The 7,806-nt window shown below is 45.9% G+C and overlaps 1 long non-coding RNA gene across 2 annotated transcripts; it reads left to right on the top strand.

The window, feature by feature from the left end:
- The first annotated feature begins 1,930 nt into the window (after positions 1 to 1,930).
- On the top strand, positions 1,931 to 6,592 carry LOC107311892. Of its 2 annotated transcripts, none has more exons than XR_001554286.2 (3): positions 1,931 to 3,680; positions 4,290 to 5,506; positions 6,045 to 6,592. It is a non-coding gene; the product is annotated as an uncharacterized LOC107311892 (long non-coding RNA). The 2 variants fall into 2 exon arrangements; XR_001554285.2 differs by having other exon boundaries at positions 1,931 to 5,506; positions 6,045 to 6,155; positions 6,267 to 6,592.
- The last annotated feature ends 1,214 nt before the right edge of the window (positions 6,593 to 7,806 follow it).

Below are 7,806 nucleotides of genomic sequence, written 5' to 3'. Positions count from 1 at the left end.
CTGGCTGCTCTGCCCAGAGCACGTGCTTGGAAAAAGGACCTGGAAAAGGAGTCTCACTGTCGTCATTGCTGTTTTGTCTACAACTTTCCTTGCGTGTCCCTTCAGTTGGAGCAGTTTCTTCCAAACCGCGATAAATTGGTTTCTTACTCCCTTGTGCTCACACTGGTATTTTGAGTGATTGTGTCCCAAATCTTAGGAGGAAAACATAGCAAACAACAGGATCAGAGGCCACGGGTATGAACTGAAGCACAAGAGGCTCTCCCTGAGCACCAGGCAGTGCTGCTCTGCTGTGTGGGTGACAGAGCACTGGCACAGGCTGTCCCAGAGGCTGTGGGGTCTCTTCCTTGGGGATCCTCAGAACCACCTGGATGTGGGACTGGGTGCCCTGCAGTGAGTGTCCCTGCTGGGCCGGAGGTCCCAGGGCCCTGTTCCAACCTCAGCCACCCCGTGATGGTTCTCAGTGGAGGCAGTGCGACTTCAGCATTATGCACATACACTGCCTTCCCTTCATAGCTGAAGGTATAAAAGAGATGTGTCACGTTTGATTGGGAAAATATCAATTCAGTGGGAAATCCCTGAGCAAAACTTCATTACACACTTTAAAGGAGGAGAAAGATCCACTATTTCCTCATACAGGGCAGAGTGTTCCCCGTGAATAACAGGACCTAACCTAAAAGCAGAAGGAAGTGTCCATTAATAAATAGAGGTGTGGTGATGACACTGCTGTGCTTCATAGGCCTTGTGTAACCAGTGACGTGTGTGGCTTCTGAAGAGCCGGTTCCCCAGTCATGCTGAGGTCACTCCCTAAGAAGAACAATATATAAGACATAACCTAGCCTGCTCTTGCACTCACAGCAAAGTTCTTAAGGGCAGTATGAAAATACATCTTTCCTCCTCTCCTACAAGAAGCGTATGTATGTTTATTTAACTGAGGGATGATCCTTATCTGTAGTAATTCTGCAGGCACTGGTGAATGATGTTAGAAATAGGGAAGTGAAATGGCCAGGTAAGCATTAACTGCTCTGCTTTTGTGCATGTGGAGATTAAACATTTAAAGAGAAGATCTGAGAAGTTTCAGCATTGCACATGTAAGTAATGCCTTTGGGCAGTACATTAAAGAATAGTAATGCATATGTACATACTCTGAGCATAAAGATGGACTCTAGATTAGCTAAAACTACATATGATGAGCCCCACTAAAACCTTAATAATTTCTATCAATGCCATGAAGCTGGGGTTGGTTTGGGTTTTTTTTTTTCCCCTCTAACAGAAATTGTGCATTTTAGGAAAAGCATCCAGGATAAATCTGGCTTGTGATTGGCCCAGAGAGGTTTCTAAGAATGTCCAAGCAAGTCAAAGTCAGAAATGGGAATCTATGCAGTGGCAGCACTGTGAGGGTGAGGGCTGTTCCTGTGGGATGATCAAGAGGTGCATTTCACAAGAGAGAAACCTCTCTGGATAATTTTTCATAGCTAGCAAGCATGCCCTTGCACAATTTCTGTCTTGCAATAGAAGCTATATGCAGAGATTTCATCTCCCTGCCTGACCTCTCAGCCTTGCAATGGGGTGCCACCAGAGCCCAGCCCCTGGGGACTCCTACAGGAACATCCCTGCCTGCCCTGTATCCCCAGCAGCCACTGGGAAGGGTACTGAATGATGGGGCTACTGAGGTGGGATGGAGACTGGGGAGCTGGAGGAATGACAGTGGGACTTGCCTGGGCTGGAGGCTCCTGGGAGTGGATGCCCTCACTGCAGACAACCTTCATTGTCCTTTCCTTGTCACATCCCTGATGTGGCCTTGATAATGCAACACCTGAGCAAACCTCACAAGGTTAGCTGCATTGTGTGTCATAAGTACACAGGTAGATCTTCCTACTAAACGTGCGTGTTGGAAGCAGGGCATGAGCACGGGAGTAAAAGCTGGGTTAAAAGATGTCTTTATGTTAAAGGAACCTACTTGAACTTGCTTGCCTCTAGCTTATATGAGGAACATGCACAAATTACTTCTGATAAAGGACTAACTGCATGAATGATGTTCACAGGTAGGAAAAGTGCAATTTTCTATCTCAGTTCTTGCCATGCAGCCTTTTGGGCTTCAGGTGTTTTTTTTATGACCCCCATAGGACTGTACTCAAGGCTTCTCCCAAATAATAGCATCAGTTTTAGGAGAGTGCTTGAGGATTCCACATTCCTGCCAACCCAGGAACAGGAATGCCAAGTGTGCTTCCATTTCAGACTATCTGATTAACCTTTTATTAAGTCTATGAAAAGTTATTGAACCAACTCAGACACTTTGAGTTTCAAAGGCCCTATCTTTTCTTCTATGCACAGGAAGCCTGCAATTCTGGGCAGCTTCCGAGGCTCACTGCTCTCATGAACACCCAGAGCTTGCTGAGGTGCAGGGTGCAGATTGCAGAGTTGCCCTTCAGTGGGAACAAAAGCCATTTCAGCTGGTGCCACTCAAGCCAGGGGATAGAGAGACTGATCCCAAAGCCAGTGTGTGGACAAGATGGATCAGGGACCCTGCATCTGGGATGTGTGTCCCGGAAGGCCAAGATTTGGGCCTTTGAGCAGGTATACCCACCATTCAGTCTGCAGCTGCCTGCCCCTCTGCCATGGGGAACAAGCACCCGGGAAACTATGATGTCCTCTGCTTGTATCCCTGACCCCTTCTGCTCCAGTGCAGGCTGAAGCTTTTGGGCAATGCTTGGTGCTGGAGCATTTGTAAGGCCATTTTCTGCTCTCATTCATTCTCCTGCTGTCTAGTGAAAGAGTGTGTATGGAAGACCTCTCTTCCCTATCCATGTAAGGGTAACATTCTCATGAAAATTCACAGGAATTGGGCTACTGCAGAGATTCTCATGTCGTGCTTGACTGAAACCAGCCAGCAGTTTCAAGAGCTTCTGTATGGGCAGTATCTGACCCTGTATAATTTGCTCCCATAGAAAACCAAGCTTAAACAAACCCTGAGTTGACCTAAGTGCCTTTGCAGAAGATGGCATTTTTTCACTTGTCCCTTTTCCCTGGAGCTCCTTAGAAGTAGCTGAGTTCTTATATAGCCTTTTCATTCCGGTCTTCCAGAAAGTACTTTTCTGACGTACCTGAATATGCTTGCAAGCTGCTGTTTTTCTTCAGAAGACTATGGTAGCATTAGTGCCTGGCAACACAGGGACCATTTCTTCCAAACAAAAAGCAAAAGTTCTTTCAGGAAGGCCTGAAATATGTATAGCTTGAAATCTCCTCCAGGAATGTCACTTATGGTGCTTGTTTGGACAGGTGAGGAATATCAGATACGCATTTTTATCTACTCAACCTGCACATCTCTTCCTACAATCTATCACAACTGAAAATGTGCATTTAATCCTTGCGGTGTCTGCAAGACACTTCAGGCTCCTCTGAGGTCCTCTGAAGCTGTGAAGTGTTTCACAATGTATCAAGAGGTAATTTGCATTGAGAATCAATATGCTAATTGTTGTGTCAACACTGTTTTGCTGTGTTTCTTGGCTCCTTGTCCTGGGCACGCAGCTACGAGCAGCCTCAGCTCGTCTGCGATGTGCAAGATGTGCTGTAGCCATGCGATACTCACAGAGCTTGTTGGAAGAGATGCAACCTGAAGATGAAGAAGGCCTGGAAACATCAATTTAATTGGATGAAGAAATTAGAGAGCTTTTGCTTGGGTGGTAAGTTAACTAAATATTGATTAAAATGAAACAATTGTCAAACAGATGACAGCCATACCAAAGCTTATGGTTTATGCAATGTTAAATGTTTTTGGAATACAAGTGTCAAATATGAGCCCAAAGATGTTCTACTTCTTCATTTTATTTATCTCTAACACGGCTGTGCCCTGAGTCACAGACCAAAAATAGCTGTGCCAGGCACTGTGCTACCTCAGAACAAAAAAAAAAAATAATGGATTTTTTTGGCTTCTTCTCCAGGCTCACAGCTCTTTTAACACTAAAGATATGCCTGGGAGGAGCATGAGGAATGGGCAGTGGCATGGCTTAAAACATCATGGCTCCCAGCTTTAAGAAATACAAACACAGGAAGCACTCAACGTAGGACTGCAGAGCAGTTGTCCAAAGAGTTCCCACCATAGAATACTCTGTGACAGGGAGAGGCTAAGAGCCATCCAGGAGTTCAGCCAAAATGGCCCTGGGAGCCTGGAGAAAGTAACCAGGTGGCTCTGGTTGTCTCTGATAGACTTGTTAGCTCTTAATTGCTCCATGGTAGCTAATAACTAAGCTGCATAGCAAGGGTTATAATGCTAACTTGGATTATACTTCCAGACTTGCTTTAGGGGCTATGGATACGTGCGAGGCATGGGGTAGAAGTCTGAGGTGGAAGAGTGCTATGAATTTGGGTAAGTAGTCGTACGGGTTGGATGTGCCTCTTTACTCACCCTTGGTGTCCCTGGACACCTGAAAACAGAGACAGAAGAGACAGGTGTGTGCCTGAGAGCTCCTCACTTTCCAGGGATTTCCAAGACGAAGGAGAGTGAGTTACAGGTAAAGCTGCATCCTATTGATTCACTCCTCATCTGGGAAGAAGCCTTCTGGGTCACTGCTTTTCCAGCTCTCTATAGCCTGCTGTCAACCCAGTAGTACACAACCCACTGAACTCAAAGGTGCTTTACCAAATAGCATTACTCATCCCCACAGCAACTAATGGCCCCTAAACACCCATCCTGTTTATGTCTTCCCCAGGACATGTGTATCAGCTGTGGATCCCAGACACAGAGGAGCATGGGCTGGCTGTAGGTTGGGCAATGCTAGGGCAGTCCCAGACCTCCTTCAGGCTTAGTCCACATCTCCAACATGAGGAAAACAGATCTTTACCACAGAGATGAAAAGAAAACATTAGGGAGGGTTTATAGTCTGTTTATATTACAAATAATATTCAGATATAATTTTTTGTAAGTCTCCAAGATGAAGAGCTAGAAAAAAATTAATAGATGGTGTTACCCCACACCCCAGGCGACCATCAAACACTTCTTTTCAGGAGCGAGTCTTTATCAGAGCTGCCAAGGCTGGAGGGTACCAAGCCCCCACGGGCTGATGGCAAACCTTTTCCTTTGAACAAACACAACTTTGGGTGGCTTTTCTGCCAAGGTGAATGCTGATACATGCACAGAGAGAAGCTGACCCGGAGGTGAACTGCCCTGCCACTGGCTCATCTCTCTCATTCTGTTTTCTTTTGCTTTTCTTTTGCTGACAAATTTCTGGGCTACATTTACCAGGGTTATGCTCTAATACCTAGTCCAATATTTTGACTTTACGTGTCAGCTTTTTGTTTTCAACTAACTATGATCAGATTACTGGTTTTCCTGAGGTTTTTCTCTTCAGATTCACGATTTTCAGCCAAGGAAGAGTGCTTCACCGTGCTGTGGGTGTGCTTGACACGTCCTGCTAACAACGGGATGCTTTCACTCCTTTACCTGCAGTGATTGACCTTGGAACGTGAGCAGCTCTGGCAGCAGGACCCCCTCCAGAGGCTGCTCTCACAGGTGAGCATGGAGGATCACAAAGCAGAAACTCCTTCAGGCCTCATAGATGTCAACAGATCTGCTTGGCTCTGCCAAGAGTAGTCATGCATTTCAAGTTTCTTCCTGAATCTGGGTCTTAATTCTTATGAGTTTCGATGGAACAAAGAGGTCAGGGTGTTTATGCACTGGCCTTCTTAGTGTATATGCAGCTACCAATGTCTTTGGGGCTCCATTTCCCAGTAGTTTTTTTCCCTCCAGGTCTCAGGTCCCAGCTTATCTCCCCAAATGCAATCCCTGGCATTGCCCTACCACAGGCTGCTCCAGTAACCTCCATTAATGCCTCTCTGACCTAGCATAGAGCTCAGGTTGGCTGTCTGGAAAGGCCATGCAACTTAATTTAAAGCTCATCTGATGAGCCGACAAGCCACGGCCTTCCTGTTTTGCAGAGACATACCTATGGCCCAGACGCTGCTGCAATGGGCACACTGGAAATGCAGGAAGATAAAGTAGTTGGCAGACAAGCCCTGGTCCCGTCTGTTTGTTTTTGTCTTTCATCCAGACGTGCAGTCAAGCAAAATCAGCATGACTTGATCCGACCAGAAGGCAACACCGACACTTGGTAGACCCACAGTATTTCACAATGTTGTTGTTTCACATCCAGCCGACAAAGGTAAAACAAGACACATGCACCTGGGTCTGCTAAAGCTCATCTGCTGAGGCTGGGGTTTGGCACTACATCCTCTCACACTTCTTTTTGTTGCCATCCTATTGCATCCCATAGGCCGCACAGTACCATACACAGGCTGGCTCCACAGCTCCTTCAGCTCTCAGGTGTTTTCAAGGTGCATCTGCAGCTCTCTCAGGCTGAAACATGGTCTGATATCAAAATGGCAGAATAGGGATTGATTCAGGAGAAGAAAAGCCAGCAGCCCTAAATGACAGGAAACCAGGATGCTGGAACCTGCTTGGAAGATATGGGGACATTTGTCTCCAACTCATTCTCCTGACCCCCAGTCCTTGTGCACCACATCAACAGCCATGGGCTGTCCTGCCTAAAAGCTTCTGGCAGTATTTCATTGAGAAGCATTTGCAAATTCAGCTGGAACAAAGCTGGGGAGTCAGAAATGTGCTTTGATTCTGCTCCTTTAGGTGCTATTCAATGATTTTGGCTGAAACAAAAACCCTTCTGGAAAATATTCATATCTTCATTCAGTGCCTTGCCACTGGGCAAACAGCCTGTGTTGATGGTGCTGCATGGTAGAAATGGTCTTCAACAGTGAGCTGGTAGAAGACGGTGCTGTTCTGATGAGCAGTGAAGTTGCTGATGATCTAGACACAGTCCTGAGCTTCGAACTGAATGCATCTCACTGTCTGAATCAAACAGGGGAGCAAACACAAGTGAGTATACAACGGAGAGTTTTCCAGTAGGCAAACTGTTGGAGTGAGGTGATGGTGGTTGTCAAAGCTGGCTCAGGTGGAGAAGGCAAAAGATTGAGCTTAGAGCAGGCAGGGAAGGATCCTACATGATGTGCCCTTTGCACGGCACAGCACTGAGAGCCAAGCAGTAAAGAATTTGATCAACTGAAAGTCAAGAAATGCAAGTATCAAGCGGGGACAATCAAAAGTAAACTTGAGCTGGAAATTGCAAAGTGTTCCAAAGAAAACTGGGGAAACTTCAAACAGAAATGAAAGAGAAAAGCAGAGTCAGACTGCTGTGCAGTAAATGAGATTAAAGATAATCTAGGCACGGCCTAAAATCAAAGGAGTATTTTTACCTCTGCTCTCATTTTAGGAAGACAAATCCTAGGGGCAAAAGCAGACTAGTTAATGTGAACAAGGGTATGGAAATGGAATTGCTACCATGGGGGAAGCAGAGTGAGCCAATAAGCACAGTGAGCCAATGAGGCACTGTGTGGTGGTGGGAAACTCGTAACAATGTGTTTGGTTGCATGGGGTTAAAAAATAATCCAGCCAGATGTAGTCCTTGTACCTCTGACCTCACTGGTATGCGAGGCTTGGGAACAAGCCTGGCAGGTTAATTAAAAATGCAAAGGCACATCAAAAATGGGATAAATGCAACCAAAGGTGCATCGTGCCAGACTCACTCGATGGCTCTCTTTGATAAAACAATTATTTTTCCAGACAGGTGATATCTGCCAGATTTCCTTTATCTAGGCTACTTTAATGCATTTGCTATGATGTCAAGTGATGTTGCTGGAGACAAAACAGATGAACAGAGGTATTGCATTCTTGGTAAGAGGAGACAATGAAAGCTGAGAGTGGAAATGCCAGGCTCGAAGTTACGTGGCAGAGTTCTCCAA

The sequence above is a fragment of the Coturnix japonica genome, chromosome 3 (assembly GCF_001577835.2).
Source record: "Coturnix japonica isolate 7356 chromosome 3, Coturnix japonica 2.1, whole genome shotgun sequence".
Lineage (NCBI taxonomy): Eukaryota > Metazoa > Chordata > Aves > Galliformes > Phasianidae > Coturnix > Coturnix japonica.
The sequence above is the reverse complement of the archived record's forward strand: the minus strand, read 5'-3'. Positions and strand labels throughout refer to the sequence as shown.